Source organism: Haemaphysalis longicornis, unplaced genomic scaffold, assembly GCF_048455015.1.
Source record: "Haemaphysalis longicornis isolate Haplotype H1 unplaced genomic scaffold, Haemaphysalis longicornis Haplotype H1 scaffold_5, whole genome shotgun sequence".
Taxonomy (NCBI): domain Eukaryota; kingdom Metazoa; phylum Arthropoda; class Arachnida; order Ixodida; family Ixodidae; genus Haemaphysalis; species Haemaphysalis longicornis.
In genome coordinates this window covers 71,551,367-71,570,325 of record NW_027526385.1, presented here as the reverse complement: position 1 = coordinate 71,570,325, position 18,959 = coordinate 71,551,367, and the positions used below count along the sequence as shown (strand labels likewise).

Sequence of the window (18,959 nt, the reverse complement as noted above, 5' to 3'; positions counted from 1 at the left end):
TCTTGACGTGTTGCTGCCCGCTAAATAATCTATTGGAGGCTGCGTCTAACGCTGCATGTCTTTCGGATCAAGGCGTCGGAAAGAACCGGACGTCCAGCGCCAGTGTCGACAAGGTCCACATCATTACCGATGCGATGGACACGTACTTGCAGAAGGGAGTACTGGATCCCTTGTCGAGTGCGAAGGTCTATGGAGTGATTTCTAGAACCACTTAGCAGGTCACCAAATGCTGCGACCAGCGCCCCGTTCTAGCTGGACCAGGTCGGGTGCGAGTGTCCACCGCACGGGTTCCACGCCGGATCTCATCCCGCAGGTGTTCTTCTGCAAGTGACCGCTTTGCATGTTCGGGCCTTGTGTGGCGGTCAGCAAAAGCGTTTATCCTCTCTATTTAGCGAACGGCGTTGTCCTGGTAGTCACGAAATACTTGGGCGTCCGTGTCTGCATACGATAAACTCGTGGTTAGAGGTACAGCTATAGTGCACTACGGGCTGGTCGCGAAATCACGGAGCCGTTGAGACACCTCCGAGAAGGCTTGGACAATCCCAGACAGGTGACCGCTGTTTGCAGCGGCGATGGAAGCGACTAGAAGAGGCTGGCCAATGTCCGCGGAAAACGGGGTGCCCACGGGAATCGCTACGCCTAGAAGCAGCGGAGAGTCAAGGGGACCTCGGTCGCTGGGGAAGGCGGTCTCTCGGAGGCTGGATCGCCTGGAAGATGGCGCTTAGTTTCCTTCCGTGAAGCGCTGGTGCTGAGCTGAGGGTCTGACCTCAGACATCGGACATCGAGACTGGAACGACTGCAAGGACTAGACCGCTGTAGAGGGCGGAGTCCTTGTTGCTTGGTCGCCGGGAGGATGACGGATTGCCGGCTGCTCGTTTGTAAATTTATACCCGCGACCGACTGCCAGGGCGCCAGGTTTATTCCGCCGCGACTCGCCTTTCTTCTTCCTTGCTGTTGCAGTGGATGCTGATATAGACCAACAACACTGGTATTGGGTTTGTTTTCCGTTCTGTTCTTCTTTGCCTCCATTGTTTTTGAATTCATCTTTCCATTGCCCTTCTTCTAGTGCTGTCTCTCGGTAGCCACTCTGTTAATCGGTGTCCTACCGGATTTCGGCAGGTCTATACGTTTACATTACTTTCGATTTGTGCGTCTTTATCGTTAGCCCTGCGACGAGGCTTTCTGAGTGCAGGCCCCGAAGCATTTTTTTTGCAAGTGTTCACCGGGCTCAGTGGACAAGACAATGCCGTATGCAAAATATCAAGTGGCTCAAATGTTATCTACGTGCTTGTAAACCTGACTTCTCCCAGCCAAGCTTCCTGAACACGCCTTAGAAACAGGCTGTAAGCAGCTTTGGAAATATAGTAGAGAGTTTTAGCTTACCGTATGTACCGTGTGTTTCGTGCGTACCGTGTGTACTGGGACCCGACTGCGCATTCTACATTTCACACACTAGTGATTTCCCACCCCGCAGCCATCCGCGCTCAGCAAACATGCCTTGCGAGCGCCGGCTGCGGACGGGTCCGTTGTTTGCGGAGACAGACAAAGGCAGGAGGCGGCGAGGGCAAAACATCAATGGCAGCATTTATTGCAAAGTGCAAATCAAATACACTGCATACAGACTAATCGTAGGCCATAACGGTAACATTGGGAGCGAGGCATTAAACAACGCTAGAGATCGAGATGGTTCGACTCACCGATTGCATACCGGAGCAGCGGAGCGCTGCTCGTGCGAGCGCGGGTGCAGTCTCCCAGCTCGTCCGGACGCGTCCTTTGTGGCGTGTTCCCCCAGGTCAGGACCAGCGCGCCGAAACGTCCGCGCGCTACCGGATCCCGAAGACAAGAGAGCGTCCCCTCGTCATGCTACGTCCCACCAGACTTCGCCTTACGGTGGCGCTAGTATCGAGGAAGAACTGGTTCTCGGGTAAGGCAGAGGAGAAAAGGGTCAACGCTTCCACCAGGGCGACAACAAACCGTCCGGTCGCTGGCGCCCTCCCGTAATGCCAGAAAAGGGGTTCGCGTTGCAGTCGCGATCCCCACATCCCTCCCTCCTAAATTCCTTGCGTACGCCGGTGAGAGCTGACTACAGGACTAGAGGCGACGAAAAGTTCGTTCGTCGATTAAATCGTTAGTCACTGCATCGTGTTGCCTACGCCGGCTTCCACTCGTCCAATGCCACCACTGGTAGTGTACCAGCAGGCCCGGTCGTCCCCCGCTGATGTCTGCAGGCAGGTAGCTCCGGGAAGAATCGCACCAGCCAACCCAAGCAAGCGTTGCTCAAGTGGCGGCACATCCGTGATGGCCCGTGGCCGCCGAGCGACCAGACTGCCGAATCTCTCAGCCAGGCTGGTGGCGGCATGCCGCGCCGCACCGCTTCAGCAGGCTCGGCAGCTCGCCCAGAACAGTAGACAGCAGCATAACACGCTTCGTCATGTGGTCCAAGCCGGGGTGGCTTAGCTGCACAAAGAAACTCCCCGCACCTTCAGTGTACGGCAGAACAAATAGCTCTCCGATCGCACCGCCTTTGTGGCGCGATCCTAACGACAACTGCCGAGTTGTCAGCATTGCCATCGCTCTGTTAATGTCAACAAAGCCCAATAAACAGTCCAAACCCTACAATGTATAGGGCAGGAAAAAACAGGCTGCAGTAGCCCTTTGATCCCATCGATCATGTGGTTCGATGTCGAATATCACAACTGCCAAGGCTTCGCCATAATTACCAGCTTGTTAACATCAACAAAGCACGCCAAATTGTCCTAACCCTGCAGCGTGCAGGGTAGGGAGAATACGAACTCGATTGCATCGATAACGTGACACAATCCGATGGTTCAGCTGCTAAGTTTCTCAGCAATGCAACCGCTCTGGAAATGTCCACAGAGCTAGAACCTGTTCTAACCCTATACGGTACAGGGCACAAAGAACACACACGGTCGCATCGACCGCCCGGCGCGATGCTTAACCACACAAATGCGAAAGCAGTATTTGCTCGCATCAGTAACACTTCATTCATACACATGAACGCGGAAACAGTACTTGCTCCCAACGACAGCCCTATGTTCACACACATGAACGCCGCTTGCGTAAAAATGCTGAAATACGTTTCAACACAGTGGCGCTTAGTTTACGTGAATAGAGCTTGGTCTCTCGAGCCGAACAACAGGGCTCCTGCGACGTTACAATCAGCGGGCGCAAAGTTTGCCTCGCGTAATTCTCCCCGTCAGTGGAAGAGGGATGAGGCCCCCTTTCAGTCCCGTCGCCCGCGTGGCGCGACAACAAAAACAACTACGCTGCGAAAAGCAGTTTTTCAAGCAGCGAGGGGTCAAAGCAAGTCTTTCCTGAGGCGGGAGAGATTCCTTTCTCTCGCGCGAGGCGATCAACAAAAGAGGGGGAGCGCTCCATGCGCACTCGCATTGTTCCCAAGGTCGTGCCTTCTCCGGGAGGACCGGCTGTGAAAGCCTTCGGGTCACTCACTTCGGCAAACGACCCGCATCCAAAAACACAACAAAATAAAACAGACCAAACGAAAGAAACCCTGAACGTGCCCGTACGTGCAGCCGTGAGGAGACATCTGCTTTTTAGGGTCCTACACGCTCGCTGCAACACAAGCAGCTTATGAGCGAACGGCGCCTACCGCATTCAGCGGTATCGGAGCGCCCGTGCCAGGCTGCAATACCAGCTAGCCTTTTGCGGCACACGTGGCCCGGCCACACGGCTCCCAGAGCCTCGACTCCCGGAGTCGACAAAACTCGGACCCAAATTGCAGCTTCCGTACACACTCACTTCGGGCTGACACAACGGCGCGGGCTCCCGGCCTCGCGTGGATGCAAACTCGGAAACCCCCGTTTCCATAAACAACAACGTCCCGACAAAAATTCGGCGACCACGTGTTAACTGGCAGCGATGTCCTGCCATATACACGATTGCTGCAAACTCGGCGCTTAACAAATTAAAAACGCCGCAGCAATAAATAATTCGCCTCACTCTCAGGAAAGTTCGCCTCTGCTAATAACTCGCTCCAATCAGTTAGGCCTGAAGTCTGTTGTCTGTGCTCGGATCGTCCGACGCCAGAACAAAGGATGCTGCCGTGCCTCCTGCTCGTCTCCGCAAACAAGGCCCCACGTTGGGCGCCAGATGTGGGATTCTACATTTCACACACTAGTGATTTCCCACCCCGCAGCCATCCGCGCTCAGCAAACATGCCTTGCGAGCGCCGGCTGCGGACGGGTCCGTTGTTTGCGGAGACAGACAAAGGCAGGAGGCGGCGAGGGCAAAACATCAATGGCAGCATTTATTGCAAAGTGCAAATCAAATACACTGCATACAGACTAATCGTAGGCCATAACGGTAACATTGGGAGCGAGGCATTAAACAACGCTAGAGATCGAGATGGTTCGACTCACCGATTGCATACCGGAGCAGCGGAGCGCTGCTCGTGCGAGCGCGGGTGCAGTCTCCCAGCTCGTCCGGACGCGTCCTTTGTGGCGTGTTCCCCCAGGTCAGGACCAGCGCGCCGAAACGTCCGCGCGCTACCGGATCCCGAAGACAAGAGAGCGTCCCCTCGTCATGCTACGTCCCACCAGACTTCGCCTTACGGTGGCGCTAGTATCGAGGAAGAACTGGTTCTCGGGTAAGGCAGAGGAGAAAAGGGTCAACGCTTCCACCAGGGCGACAACAAACCGTCCGGTCGCTGGCGCCCTCCCGTAATGCCAGAAAAGGGGTTCGCGTTGCAGTCGCGATCCCCACAACTGGGACCCGACTGCGCATGCGCGCGCGGACACGGCGATCGAGGCGGGGTACCTGTCAGCGGAACTTGGCCAATCTACCGGTACGAATGCGGACAAGCCCAGTCGGGTCCCGCGGTGCACACGGTACATACGGAACACACGGTAAGCTAAAACTATCTAGTGTTTCCCTGCCCCACGGCCTTCCTGGTCGGGTTCTGAGTATTACGTTTGTTCCAAAGGCCAGTTCGACTGCCTCGACATTTCCTCTTCAGAAGATACTCAGACCACAATCGTTAGGTTAGCCACAACGTATTGAAATACCTTTACAAAACTAGAGGTAGAAATACGGGAACTCTCGGATAACTGTTTTTCGCCGCATCCTTGCATGGAAAACCGTGTGGTCTTGTGTGGTTTGGGAGCATTTACTCAACCTCCTCTCGTTGACCTACTCGCCTAGTCATTTTTGCCTGACCCCCCCCCCACACACACACCATATGGCAGATGCAGCGCTTTTACGAGATTTTACAGTGAATTTTTCGACGTCACCTCTTTTGCCGTGACCTTTCGCGACCGTCATCATTGTTAGTGTTCACCGCCCAAAAACCTCCTTCAGTTTCCTTATCTCCTCCTTCCATCGAGTTATCGGTCTTTCCCACTTCTAGTCCCATTTCTTAGTAGCCAGGATTCCATATGCTGCTTTCGCCACCAGGCCCCTGGCAACAAATCGAAGCTGATTTTCCAACGCGGGGCTGGGCACCACGATCTCCCATATCGCTCGCTAGGGGAATGGGCGGGGTTATTAGGGGACAAAATGGGGACGGAAGGGGTGGGTGTTCTTGGCTGAGATCGCACTCTCCTATGATCCTGTGGCGAAGAATGCTTACTGTTTGCAGAAAGGGCAACTCGTGTCGTACTGATTGAGAACATGCCATCGAGTAAGCGTGGGTGAGCGAAGGATCCTGCTTGTATCTGTCGATACAATACTTGCTGCCCCCGCGTGAGTTCTGGGTGCGGGGCCGTAAGTCTCTGCCTATCATCTCGATAGCACCTCACTATCTCCCCGTAAGTGATCACACGCTGACCTCTAGCCTCCTCCACGGCCGTTGTCCGCTACGTTAACGCGCGGACCTGACAAAAAAAAATCGGCATAGAACGGAAATTTGTCGTCTCCATGAGCTAATGCTCCATGTGCTAGTGCTCCTGGAGTGGGGTTTCGGCCTGTGTTATTCCCATCCAGACAGGAACACTTTCCGGAGTGTTTCGGCCGGTGTCTTTGTCGTCAAAGCATGAGCACATCACCGGTCGCCCCTTTATGCGTTCACGCGCAGACAGCTAGGCTTCGCGCGCTCACCGATGACTTGTCCGTTGTGCTGGTGGGAGATCTCAACGTGGACGTCTAACAACCCGATACGAGCGGACTGTTACACGCGTACAGCAAGATGCCTACGACGGGCGAGGGAAACGGACAGCTATGCTTGTCAGCTAGAATAAAACTCCAGTATTGCCAGTTTCGTTCAGCTAATTGGCTGGAAAGTACATGCTCAATCGGAAATCGCAAACAAACGTGTCTTGTTTTGTGCGCTCATTAAACTGCGCCCAGCTTTGCCAGTCATCATTTTCTTTGCGACAGGATACGGGGCCTCGCATATCATTTTCGAAATCCCCCAGAGTCAAGTTCTCATTAAACTTGGCAAACAAAATAGAATCTAAAACGCTCGGCGACCCGGTGTCATAACCTTCCGCGCGTGCGAGCGCCGTTTCGGCAATTTTTCGTTTTCAATGGCGACAGCTTTTACGTAACGAACGGGCAAGTTGGACACCCGATCCGTGCTTGCGGCGTCGCAATTCAGCTCGGCATCATCGATTGGTCCTGAAAACTCCGCCGGCGCGTTCGCCCTCCGGCTGTAAAACGCTGTCGCGGCGCGGTTGACGGCGTGTTTGACAGTGGTGATGCGATATGTCCCGCGCGCGCGCCAACGCGTCGGGTAATTTGATGCTTGAGCGTAAACAACGTTTCCTTTCAAAGAGAAAACTTTCTTACTGGGGCCGTTGGCGACCTGTCGACCGAAAATCTCTGATAAGATCTCTGGACACACAGCGCATGCGTAAAACCGGGCTTCCGTTGTGTCAAAACGGTAACTTGAAAATCGCGACAAAGGAACGGTTGTAGATAAAATAATACACGCATCGATCGTGAAGAAGGAGTACAATAGTGTACCTTAATTTATCTTAAACCACGTGTACCTTAAACCACGTATCAGTGTACATTTAGATCGTTCGTAGATGCGTTTACTTAGTGTGCGAGCAAGAAATCGTCGGATAAGTTCGTTCTTCGTTTGCGGTGTGGGTGTTTGAAGGCTCGACGATCGATTGGATTCCGCTTCAGCGAAGGATGGACGCGCTTTTAGCGAGGGTTTTGACGCTCTTAAATTTCGACGCAGTTTTTGTGTTAGAAAGATTTAACGCTTCTCTCAACTTTCTTTAGCACGGGACGGTAAAGGAAAATCTGGCGTTCCGAGTGCGCAGAAAACTCCCCCGCCGCAACCCCACGCGCATGCGCGAAAAAAAAAAAAAAAGCAGGTTTGAGAGGAGTTAGCAGTAAGGGGAGAGAGAGATTGGCTGGGTTTACAGATGACGTAGCTACCCTCCCGCACTTACCGACGTCAGTTTCGCCCCAAATGGAGCAAAAAAGTCACAGCAGAGCGCGCGCGCAGGAAGCTACTGCTAGAGTTCCTCTATATAGCTATATACCGCCGCGGTGGCTCAGTGGCTAAGGCGTTGCGCTGCTGAGCACGAGGTCGCGGGTTCGATTCCCGGCCGCGGCGGTCGCTTTTCTGACGGAGGCGAAAAGCGAAAACGCCCGTGTGTACGAGATTTCGGCGCACGTTAAATATCCCCAGGTTGTCGAAATTAATCCGGAGCCCTCCACTACGGCGCGCCTCATCCCTGCGTTGCGTCGGCGCGTTAAACCCTACAATCAATCAGGAACTCTAGCTACTGCGCGTGATGCGCAGCTCAAGCAACAACGGCGGGAAGGGTCAGTGGCGGTTCCGGCGGAGCAGCGTCAACGCGGCAGAGGCAAACGCCGGCCACCTAGCTGTTACAGCTTCGCCATTTAACCATCTGTACGGAGCGCGTGGGTGCATTTTTTTCGTTATCAATGCGAAAAAAAGCCTACGTACGTCAAGTTCGACAAGAAGTAAACGCAATAGCTCATGGTATGGCATCACTCCGCCTAAGCGACGGACCCAGATTTCAACGGGCGCGCGCGTTTTGAAAGGAGATTGGTATGAATGCGTGATGTCGTCTGCCTTTTCTACGGTTTGTTTGTCGTCGCTGCAGTAGTTTATAAGCATATTACGTCCAAAAAATCACGAAAAACAGCTTGTGCCATGTTCGAAATATTCCTAGTAACGCACTTTTTGCGCCGAACGGAGTACAATCCGGCTGCGAGGATGAGGCACAGCGGCAACTTCCATCGCCATCTTCGTGTTAAGGTGAGCTTCGCGTTAGGGTTAACATCAGGATCTCGCGCACCTGCGTCCTAACGACGCGCCAAGCGACGTCAGACTCACTGTACATCAAGCCGCGGCCCGCGAGCCTTACCCTAGCATCTGGCCGTCGCATACATGACCTCTCTTCCCCTCTTCCTCTGTGCCGCAAGCACAAAATGAAGGCCGCCGGGGGTATTGTAAGGGCATTCGGTGAAAGTAGACTTACAGCATTCACAAATCGTAAGGTCAAATCTCTTTAGTCGCTATATGTTGGAGCACTTTGGTTACGATACATTTGGGGCTGGCGTATGCAACGAAAAATTTTTGGGTGCGAGCTGTATACCCTTCACGCATAGTGCCACCACGTTGGATTACATTTCGATGTAGTTACGAATACGTACTTTGGTTTCATACGCCGAGTTTTCGCTTTTTCTAACCGTGTAAGGTTCGTTCTACACTACCAGGCTTGATTTCAGCCCTCACTGCTCTCTGCGCGTGCGCATCTTGCAAGACGGCAGGGATTTTTACCCGACCTGCATATGCGCTCACTGACTAGCCAGAGTCGCTGTTAATAACTTAAAAAGCGCGAATATTCGAAATATCGAACACTTAGCGAATAGCGCTTGCTACTCGATTCGATTTGCAGCGCAGTTTTACCGTTTGAACGACTGGAAGTTTTTGAATATTCCAAATTCATGATTAATAGACAGATGAAAGTTCGCTCTGCTGCATGACGTGCAAACTTTTGAGCTTCACCACACGGCACGACCCATTGAATTGGCTTTTCCGCATGACGCCGAAGCCTTGCAAAGAAGCCTTACACGTGCCCGCATTGCGCCGTCGTTTGAAGTTAGAGAAGCTCAGAGTAAAATATGCTTTGAGATGAGGTTGAGGGCAATGGATCAACGAAGGTGGGCAGCTAAGGTTTTTAGGTACCTATGCTTGAAAAGCGTGGACACGCAGTGGCTAAGGTGTTAGTTGTGTAATAAACGGCCACCGGATGGTGCCACGTGTACTGCAGCGCGCATGCCTGCTCAAGAGACCCCGTGACTCACCGCAGAGTGCGCGCACCGTCCTGCGCTTTTGTGGCTTTTGTTTTTTCGTTTGTACGGGCGTATTGTCTTACTCCCGCGCGCCGCGCGCTCGCGCGTATTACGGTATTACGTTTCAATAAAGAAGATGGCAGCTTGACGGCCGCTCGTCGTTTCTTTCGGCTCCTCGCGAAGCTGCCGCATTCTGTGCTCTTCGCATTGTGGTCATGCTGCACACACCACAAAAACTAACAGGTTATGGGCCCAGGACGGTGCATCGACCATCATTGGCGAAGAACTGCAACGGACTGATTTGTGATGAGCTGCGAAAGTTTCGACCATGAAGAAGCGTGAACAGTCAAGCCACACCCATTTCTCTGCTTCACGTGCTACAGTCCACGGAAGAAGTTCCAGCGACAAGCGTGTGGGGTGGTGAAAGTGTCGGGACGAAGGGACTGACGAACGGTGTGTGCCTAATCGCGAAGAGTGTGAAACAGGGCGTGTGGTTTTTCGTTAGAAGGACGAAATGTCATACGACACCTGCTTCACTGCTGACGCCACTCGAGCTGGTGCTTACACAAGGCGGCGGTCACAGTAAGTGGCGGAACGACGCGGCTGCGGAGAAACGAAACTGTCGGGAAGAAGGGACTGACATTGCGTTGTGCTCTGCAGTTGTGGCGTGAAAAAGAAGAGTATTAGAAGTAAAGGTTGTGCGTTTGCGGAACTAGGGGAAGACCATTTCTGTTTGGCATTCCGTTCAACATCAAAATGGCAGCATCAGACGAGTTCAGGCTACCAAAGTTGGCGGCGGACAACTACCATACCTGGTCTATAAGGGCAAGAGCCGCTCTCGTGCAGAAGGGGTGCTGGGACGCCATCGAACCCGGTTATTCTGAGGAAATGACAGATAAAGAGAAGAAGGTAGACAACAAAGCATTGACCTTTCTATTCCTCGTCGTTGAGGACAATTACCTGGATGACATCGGCGAAAGTAAAACTGCGAGAAAAGCGTGGACGACGCTTGAGGAGATGCACTCGAAGTTTGGACTTCTGCATGTACTCCAGCTAATGCGTGATTTCTTCAACGTAAGGATGAAGAAAGAATAATCAATGAAGAGCTACCTGGGAAGACTCATGGAGCTGCACAGAAAACTGTCAAGTGCAGGACATGCATTCACCGACAGAGAAGTCGCCTTGGTGATGCTTCGTACGAACCGCTCATTCTCAATTTGGAGCAGGACGAAGAGCAACTGAGCACGAAGGTAGTGAAGACGAGGCTGCTCATTGAAGAAAAAAGAAAGCTGCGTCGCAATGAAGAGAGCGTCGACAACGACGACAGTCAGACTAGGGCGCTGGTCAGCAAAAGTTGTTCCACGTCCGACAGCAAGCAGCAAAACAAGATGAGCTATCGGCCTGCTCATAAGAAAGACGACAAGATGCGCCAACGGACGTCAGGTGTCCAAAAGAAGAAGGTGCGATGCTTTGCTTGTGGCAAGATCGGTCATATATCGAGGGACTGCGACCGGTTTCCAGATGAAGAGAAGGACCAGCAAACGAAGAGAAGTCTTCCACACGCCAAAATAGCAACGCATATGGCCTTATGTGCGAAGGACGAGGCAGCGTCACACCCTGGTGTATGGCACCTTGACAGCGGTGCTACTGATCACATGACATCCCAAAGGTCAAAGGTCACCGACTTCATGCCATGCGAATCAGCAGTGGAGACCGCAAATAGAGAGTCCATCAAAGTCGAAGGGAAAGGAAGAGTCGAGATTCAGCTGTCTGAGCAGTGCGGTGGGACAAACATCACGCTCGAAGATGTCCTGTATGTGCCTGCTTTGAACGGGAACCTCCTATCGGTTGGAAGGATTGAGGAGCGAGGGTTGCAAGTTACGTTCGCTGCCGGCAAAGCCTTCGTTTCCAAAGACAACGGAGAAGTAGTCCTTACTGCAACGAAGCAAGGGAGACTGTACACCGCGAAAGAAGCAGAGGTGTCGTCGAGGCTCGCCAAGACAAAAGACACATCTCTTTGGCATCGGCGGCTGGGCCATTTGCATCAGGATGCTGTTCGTGGCCTCTGCGGAACCGGCAAAGATCACATGGAGGATCATTGCGACGTTTGTCGCCTAGGAAAGCTGAGAAGAAAAAGCTTCCCGAAGGGAGAAGCAACTCGGGCCAAAGCGCCATTGGAGCTGATTCATTCAGATGTCGTCGGTAAAATCGTGCCGACATCCAAGGGCGGCTCAAGTTATTTCGTAACCTTCACTGACGACTACTCACGGTACACCGTTGTGTATCCTATGAAGGCGAAAAGCGAAGTGCTTCAGAGGTTCGAAGAGTACAGATGCATGGCGGAAAACTTTCACGACAGAAAAGTTAAGGTTTTACGTAGTGACAACGGGGGAGAGTACACCAGCACTGACTTCAAGAAGTACTTGACTGAGCATGGCATCAAGCACCAACTAACCATCCCTGGCACACCTGAGCAGAATGGAGTTGCTGAAAGGATGAATAAGACATTGCTAGACATGACAAGGTGCCTCCTCATTGAGTCAGGTGTCCCCAAGGAGCTTTGGGCTGACGCCGTTGTCACTGCAAGCCGTATAAGAAACAAATGTCCATCCAAAGCGATTGAAGGAAAGTCGCCGGAAGCTTTGTGGACAGGGGGAGAAGTGAAGCTGGACGGCCTCAGGGTGTTTGGATGCAGAGTATGGAGCGTGCGAGGCAGGCTGCGGAAGAAGGGCAAATTGGATCCGAAAGCAGAGCAGTGCGTACTGGTTGGCTACCCAGAAGGGGTGAAAGGCTACAAGCTGTGGAATTTCGAAGAAGACCACTTCTTCGTTAGCAGGGACGTCTCTTTTGACGAGGATTGCTTCCCATGCAAGCATGTACAAGCTGCGACCACCGGCCCTGAGGTTTGCGACAGCACTGATGTACCAGTAATGTTTCAAGTTGAAGCAGGCTCAGATGACCCACAGGACGCTGATAGTGCTGACCATAGCGATAACGATGACCGAAACGACCATGCAGCCGTTTCATCAGACGAAAACGAGCAAGCTATGCAACACCCGTCCAACGCCACAGATGACAGTACTCTGGCACCGAGACGCTCAGAGAGACTTGCAAACAAAGAATTACGTTCAAGAGAATGCCCCGGGTGCTGTGTAGCCAGGCACAGCTTGAAAGACCCAGAGACGCTTCAGGAAGCTTTGACTGCTCCAGACAAGGAAGAGTGGAAAGCAGCCATGAAGAGCGAACTGGACAGCCTGAAGGCATCAGAAACATGGGAGCTTGTGCCACGACCAAAGGGAAGACAAGTCGTGAAATGCAAGTGGGTATTCCGTAAGAAGTATGACGCCAATGGTGACTTGGAGCGGGCACGCTTGGTAGCATGTGGATACTCGCAAGTGGAGGGAATTGATTTCAAAGAAACCTTCTCTCCTGTAGTGAAGCTCAAGTCCATCAGAACGCTGCTGGCGATAGCCGTCGAAAGGGAGTGGAAAATCCACCAGGTTGACATCACCGCAGCATATCTGAACGGAACTTTGAAAGAGGCCGTCTACATGGAACAGCCACAATCTTCAAGAGCCCGTGAAGATGGCAAGGTCTGCATTTTGAAGAAGGGTTTATATGGGCTAAGACTGTCAGGGAGAGAGTGGAATCTCACTTTGGACAGTCTCCTGAAGTCGGAAGGGATGACAAGATCCAAAGCCGATCCCTGTGTTTATGTCAGCCAAGGAAAGGAACTCATCGTGGGAGTCTACGTTGATGACCTCCTCATCATCGCAAAAGACGAGACAGAAATCGCTGATTTCAAAAGCCGGTTGGGTCGAGAATTTGACGCCAAGGATCTGGGAGAGGCTAGTCACATTCTTTCCATGCGACTGAAGAAAGAAGGAAGTGGGAAGTTGTCTCTTGATCAGACGGCTTATGCAGAGGATATTTTGGAGACGTTTGGCATGATAGATGCAAGACCAGCGTCATCTCCATTAGATCCGGGAAGCAAATACGAAAAAGCAGACAGCAGGAACCCGCCGAGAGAAGACCTAAAGTTTAGGTATAGGCAAGCAGTCGGTGCACTGCTTTACCTTGCTGGAGGCACAAGGCCGGACATCGCTTATGCCACTGCATACATGAGCCAGTTCAGCGAGCACCCAACAGAAGAACATTGGAGTGGCATAAAGCACATTCTTCGCTACATAAAGGGGACGAAGAGTTATGCGCTTGTTTTCAGGAAAGCTGGAACTTGCGTACAAGCCTTTTGTGACGCAGACTGGGCCAGCGACCGAACCGATCGGAAGTCATTCAGCGGATACGTGTTTACGTTGGCTGGTGCTGCTGTTTCCTGGAGCAGCAGAAAACAGCGATGCACTGCATTGTCAACTGTTGAAGCTGAATACGTGGCCATGTGCCAAGCCACAAAAGAAGCGCTCTTGCATGGAGGAATGCGCTCTGGCTTCAACAATTCTTGGGGGAACTTTCCGCAAGCGAATTTGCGCAAGAACCGCAGATTTTGAAGGTGGACAATCAGGGCGCTATTTCTCTCGCTAAAAACCAAGTGACTTCGGAGCGAAGCAAGCACATTGACCTCAAGTATTTCTTCCTGAGGGAAAAGATCGAAGAAGGAAGGCTGCAGCTACAATACGTTGAGTCGTCAACGAATAGCGCGGATCTTTTCACGAAGCCGTTAAATGGAAAGAAGACATGCGTATTGTGAGTGCTTGGGAGTGAAAAGTGTGTGCTGTGCACTTCGTTCTCCGTAAATCGGTGGCAGTTCATTAAGGGGGAGTGTTAGTTGTGTAATAAACGGCCACCGGATGGTGCCACGTGTACTGCAGCGCGCATGCCTGCTCAAAAGACCCCGTGACTCACCGCAGAGTGCGCGCACCGTCCTGCGCTTTTGTGGCTTTTGTTTTTTCGTTTGTACGGGCGTATTGTCCCGCGCGCCGCGCGCTCGCGCGTATTACGTTTCAATAAAGAAGATGGCAGCTTGACGGCCGCTCGTCGTTTCTTTCGGCTCCTCGCGAAGCTGCCGCATTCTGTGCTCTTCGCATTGTGGTCATGCTGCACACACCACAAAAACTAACATAAGGAAGACCAGAAGGCTAACGATGAAATACGGAAAGAACATTGGAGAATCCAAAACAGCCAAGGTAACCAAAAAAGAGGCAAGGCAGATTGAAACGAATAAATGCAGGGAAAAAATTGAAGCTAAAACGTCGTTAGAGATGTACAGGGCTGAGAAGATGAAAATCAGAAAGGAAAATTTCTACGATAATTCCCAGGGCAGTGCTTTGCTTTTCGAGGCTAGAGCAGGTTGCCTGCGAACTAAAGAGTTTTGTGGGGAAGTATTCACAAAATGATGGGATATGCATGGTCTGCGGAAAAGAAACAGAAACTATGCGGCACATAGTGTTAGAATGTGAGGGCATCCATCCAAATCTACATGAAGGGAATATTGGACTTTCAGAAGCCCTAGGATTTAAGGGTATCAGAGAGGAAGTTAACTTCAAGGCTGTCGAGGGGACGAAAAGAAGATTAGAATGCTGGTGGACGAAAAGCAGAGGGGAATATTGCCTAGGACAGTTACCACCTGTAACAGGAATAAAGAAAGTCTTTCGGGCCTAATAAGCTTTAGTGCCAGCCCTAAGCAGCGCTAGCATTAAACCAAGAGTGTAAAACATTGTTATATTAGTCCTTTTTGGTAAGATGACATGTCATCACCCCGCATCAAAGGGGAAACCAATAGCAATTATCAATCATCGTCATCATGCGCAAAACGAGTCAATGCTAGGCACGTGTAAGGCTTCTTTGCACGGCTTCGGCGTCATGCGGGAAAGCCAATCCAAAGAGTCATGCCGTGCGGTGAAGCTCAAAAGTTTGCACGTCATGCGGCAGAGAGCGCATTGTGCGTGAAGCCGAGCTTCCATTGTGTCAAAACAGTTACTTGAAAATCGCCGATAAAGACCGGTTCTAGATAAGACAATGCATGCACCGAATATGAAGGAGTACAAGAGTATACCTTTATCTTATAAACCACATATCGGTATACATTTAGATGGTTCATAGATGCGTTTACTTGTGAGGAAAAAAAAAAAAAAAAAAAAAAAAAAAAAACGTCGCATGGGTTTGCAGAACATTTGCGATTTCGATTGGACCCACTTTTAGCGAGGGTTTTGGCGCACTTTCTTTAGGAAGGAATGGCACATTTTTCGACTGTAGCGACCATTATGCACCCCCCGTATATTCACAGCATATTTAGGAATACCAATGTCTCCGTGGCAATGTATGCCGAAGTTTTGTTCCACTGCTTCGGCAGCTTCTCTTGGTCGCCTTTTAGGGGCGTAGCCCAGCTCGGGCTCTCGGCGTTGATGTCGTCGTTGTAACCGTCGTCTCATGTAGTCACGGTACAAAGCACTTGGACACTCGATTACGCCTCGCGCTAGAACGCTTCGTGCTTCAAATACAAGAGACTTCTACAGCAAAGCTGTATACCTCTACACCCCTACGGTTTCATTTCTGTTGGCAAAAACGCCAAGGTGCCAAGAACACGCTTATACATGCATGCTTCGCCCCTCCCCAGGTTTTAGGTTAGTGGAGATGGCTTGGGATTTTTTCCGTTCCCGTTTGCACCATTTTCCTATCGAGCACTAGTACGTGAACACCCAGTGTGCGAAGTCCTGAATGCACAAGTTGGGCTTTTTAAAACGAAGCTTTCTACGCCTCCCTGATAACGTCAATGTCCGAGCAAGACGCACTACACAGGGAAGCCAACTTTACACAATGCGTTTCAAACAACCATTATGATAAGCGAAGGCACGTCAAGAGCCTTGTGGGAAAAAAAAAAAACGCCTTCTTGTGCCTGGAATTCGACCTGCGTCCATTGCGTTATGAAGCCGACGTCTAGCTGATTGCACCATTCCGACACAGTCCAAGCACTTCTTGGACTTTGGCTTTGATTCAGGTTGCACGGGAAAAACCTTTTTGTTGTAACCATCTTAGAAAGGGGCTTTGATTTATGTAGCTATGTTTCAGAAGCTCTATATCTATTAAAGCAAGGATATCCACATTCAGAAATATTCCTTCCAATTTGCAGTCAGTTCTTACTATTAGTGTTCAAAATTATTTAATTCGATTCATAGTCCCTCACTGTTTCTTGTTCGTATTCGATTTGGAATCCCACAGTTGATATCACACATCCCTAATAAAGGGCAAAAGCAAGGAATATTAGCAATCGGTAACAGTGACTCTAGCAGTTTGGCCAAACTGCTCCTACATGTACAACTTTTATGGACTATTCTCATAATTCATTCTTTAACATAGAAATGAAATTGTTAAAACGTGCTTTCGGGGGTTATGGAGAAAGTAACAAGTTCTGTGTCAATGGTTTGCTTGGCCCGTCAGAACGGCAGATGAACCGCAGCCAAAATATGTTCACGTAGGCTGCGTGTTCAAAAAAAAAAGGAAACTAAAGAAAATACGCCTAATTTCATTTATCGGCGTCTTTTTTTGTTGTTGGTTTCCTACATAAAAATTTTTTTTGTCGTTTTTGCTGAATTATGAGCATTTTCACTCACCAAAACAAAACAACAAAGCCAAGCCAATTACAAAGCTAAGGCCAGCCTGTGCTCTTCCCACAATTCTCACAATGACAGGCAGTTGCAGCATCATGCAGCTCCACTACATTTTTGTTCGAAACTTTGCCAATGGCCAGCCAGGGCCCCTATATGCTTCCACGATGATCATGATGATGATTAGTAGAAAGAGAGACCTCTAGGTTGTTAGTAAAAGAGGGTGCGGTGGGACGGACCTTTTGGAGCAATCTGTTCTGCCGAGCCAAACTGAAAGGGCAAGCTATTCCAACAACTATCGCCACACCCCTCATAGTAGTTATTCCTATGATGCCGTGGTGTTATATCATTAGTATCTCGAGAGGAGAATGCGGCGTCAGAGGAGGCTGTCTGAATGTCAGGCTAGTAGAAGACAGTGTACGCACAGACCAATGCATCTGTTGCTAGACCTGTAGCCAAGTGTTTCCCAAGTGCGGAGCGGGGGACACAACTGTTCTTAGCCACGGCGCACACAGCATTTCACTCTTTTGAAGAAGCTTAGCACACACCTTGCTAATGGTTTTTCCATACGACATCACAGCTGCAATGAAAAACCAAACATGCAACACCAAGGGCCGGTGAAAGGGGGACAAACAAACTTGGACAAGCTGTGCAACAGACATATTGACTCCTCTTTTCCATTTTTGTCATGATCTCGTCGCTCTTGCCATGTTTTGATCAACTTCCAAACCACGTGAACATGTTCACGGCTGGAAAGATTAAATTAGCTGGAATCATTTAGCACCACACCATTTGTATCACTGCACGAGGCTGATATTCAAGATTCTGTATTTAAGTGCCTTGTACCTAGTGTAGGACCATGTGTTGACCTAAACTTGACACACCATTTTTCATTTCCCCATGTCGTCCGGACTTGCAAAATTTTGTAAGCACTCGACTTTGAATTAGTGGCACGGATGAACCAATAGGAAATCTGTACAGCTCTGAAAGCGTCACGACACCTTTTCTCACATGTTTTGGGAGATACGTGCTCCTGCACTTTTTGCACAATTGCTATAGGTTGTAACAACATTGCATATTTTATTAATTTGCAGTCGGGCCAAAGTTTATCAGCAAAAATTTATGGAAGAAGTTTTATCGCGATGAAATGTTGCTCTCCTGTCTCGCGTGGCTATAAAGCTTTCGAAGGAAAAGCATTTTCACTTGAAGCACCTTTGTGAAGCTTACATCACATTGCGAAAACTTTCCGTAAATGCCAACATTACAAAATCACGCACCACAATTGAACTCCACTCTGTAAATTCTCTTCGCAAATGTAAAGTACCAACCGTGAGATCCTAGCATAAAGATTCTTGGAATTGCTATTAGTCCTACTGACGAGCCAAGCAAACTCTTGTTCTAACACATGAGGCACGAGCTTTTCCATCTGCTGCTACGCTGCAGATTAGTTCACACACACGAGCAAAAACACATCTGATCCTTTCCAACGAACTGAAGCACAATTCCTCCGACCCTCATCACCAAGCTTTTCACCAGCAGAAACACAATGCAAAAAAAGGATTGCCATGTGTGATGACTGAGCGCGTGTTGCGTCACATTAGCACAAACATAACGTAAAAAGAGAAAGAACACGTCACATGCGACAACCAATCTTTGTGACGTCTTACTAGCACAAACAGCGCAACAAAGAAAACACATCACACATGCCGACCAAGTGCTTGTGACATCACGCTAGCACAAGCGCACAAAAAAGAACACACATCACACATGATGACCAAGCACTTGTGACGTCAAATTAGTTTAAACGAAAAGAAACGTCACGTGGCGACCAAATGCTCGTGACGAGGTGTCCCATCCATCTCTACGCAGAGAAACAACACGTCACGCATGACAACTCATCTTTGTGACGTCACACTAGCACAAACAGCGCAACAAAAAACACACATGATGACCAAGTGCTTGTGATGTCACACTAACACGAACACACAAAAAAGAACACACATCACAAAGAGCACAAAAAAGAACACATCACATACGACGACCAAGCACTTGTGACGTCACATTAGCACAAACAGGAAAAAAAAAAGAAATAACACGTCACACGTGACAACCAAGTGCTCGTGATGGAGTGTCCCATTT

General features: G+C 50.2%; 1 protein-coding gene across 1 annotated transcript in view; it reads left to right on the top strand.

Annotated features, from left to right (window-relative positions):
• The window catches only part of LOC144138419 (F-box/LRR-repeat protein 16), a 29,475-nt gene that overhangs the window by 9,920 nt on the left and 596 nt on the right, over positions 1–18,959 (top strand). The window lies entirely within an intron of this gene.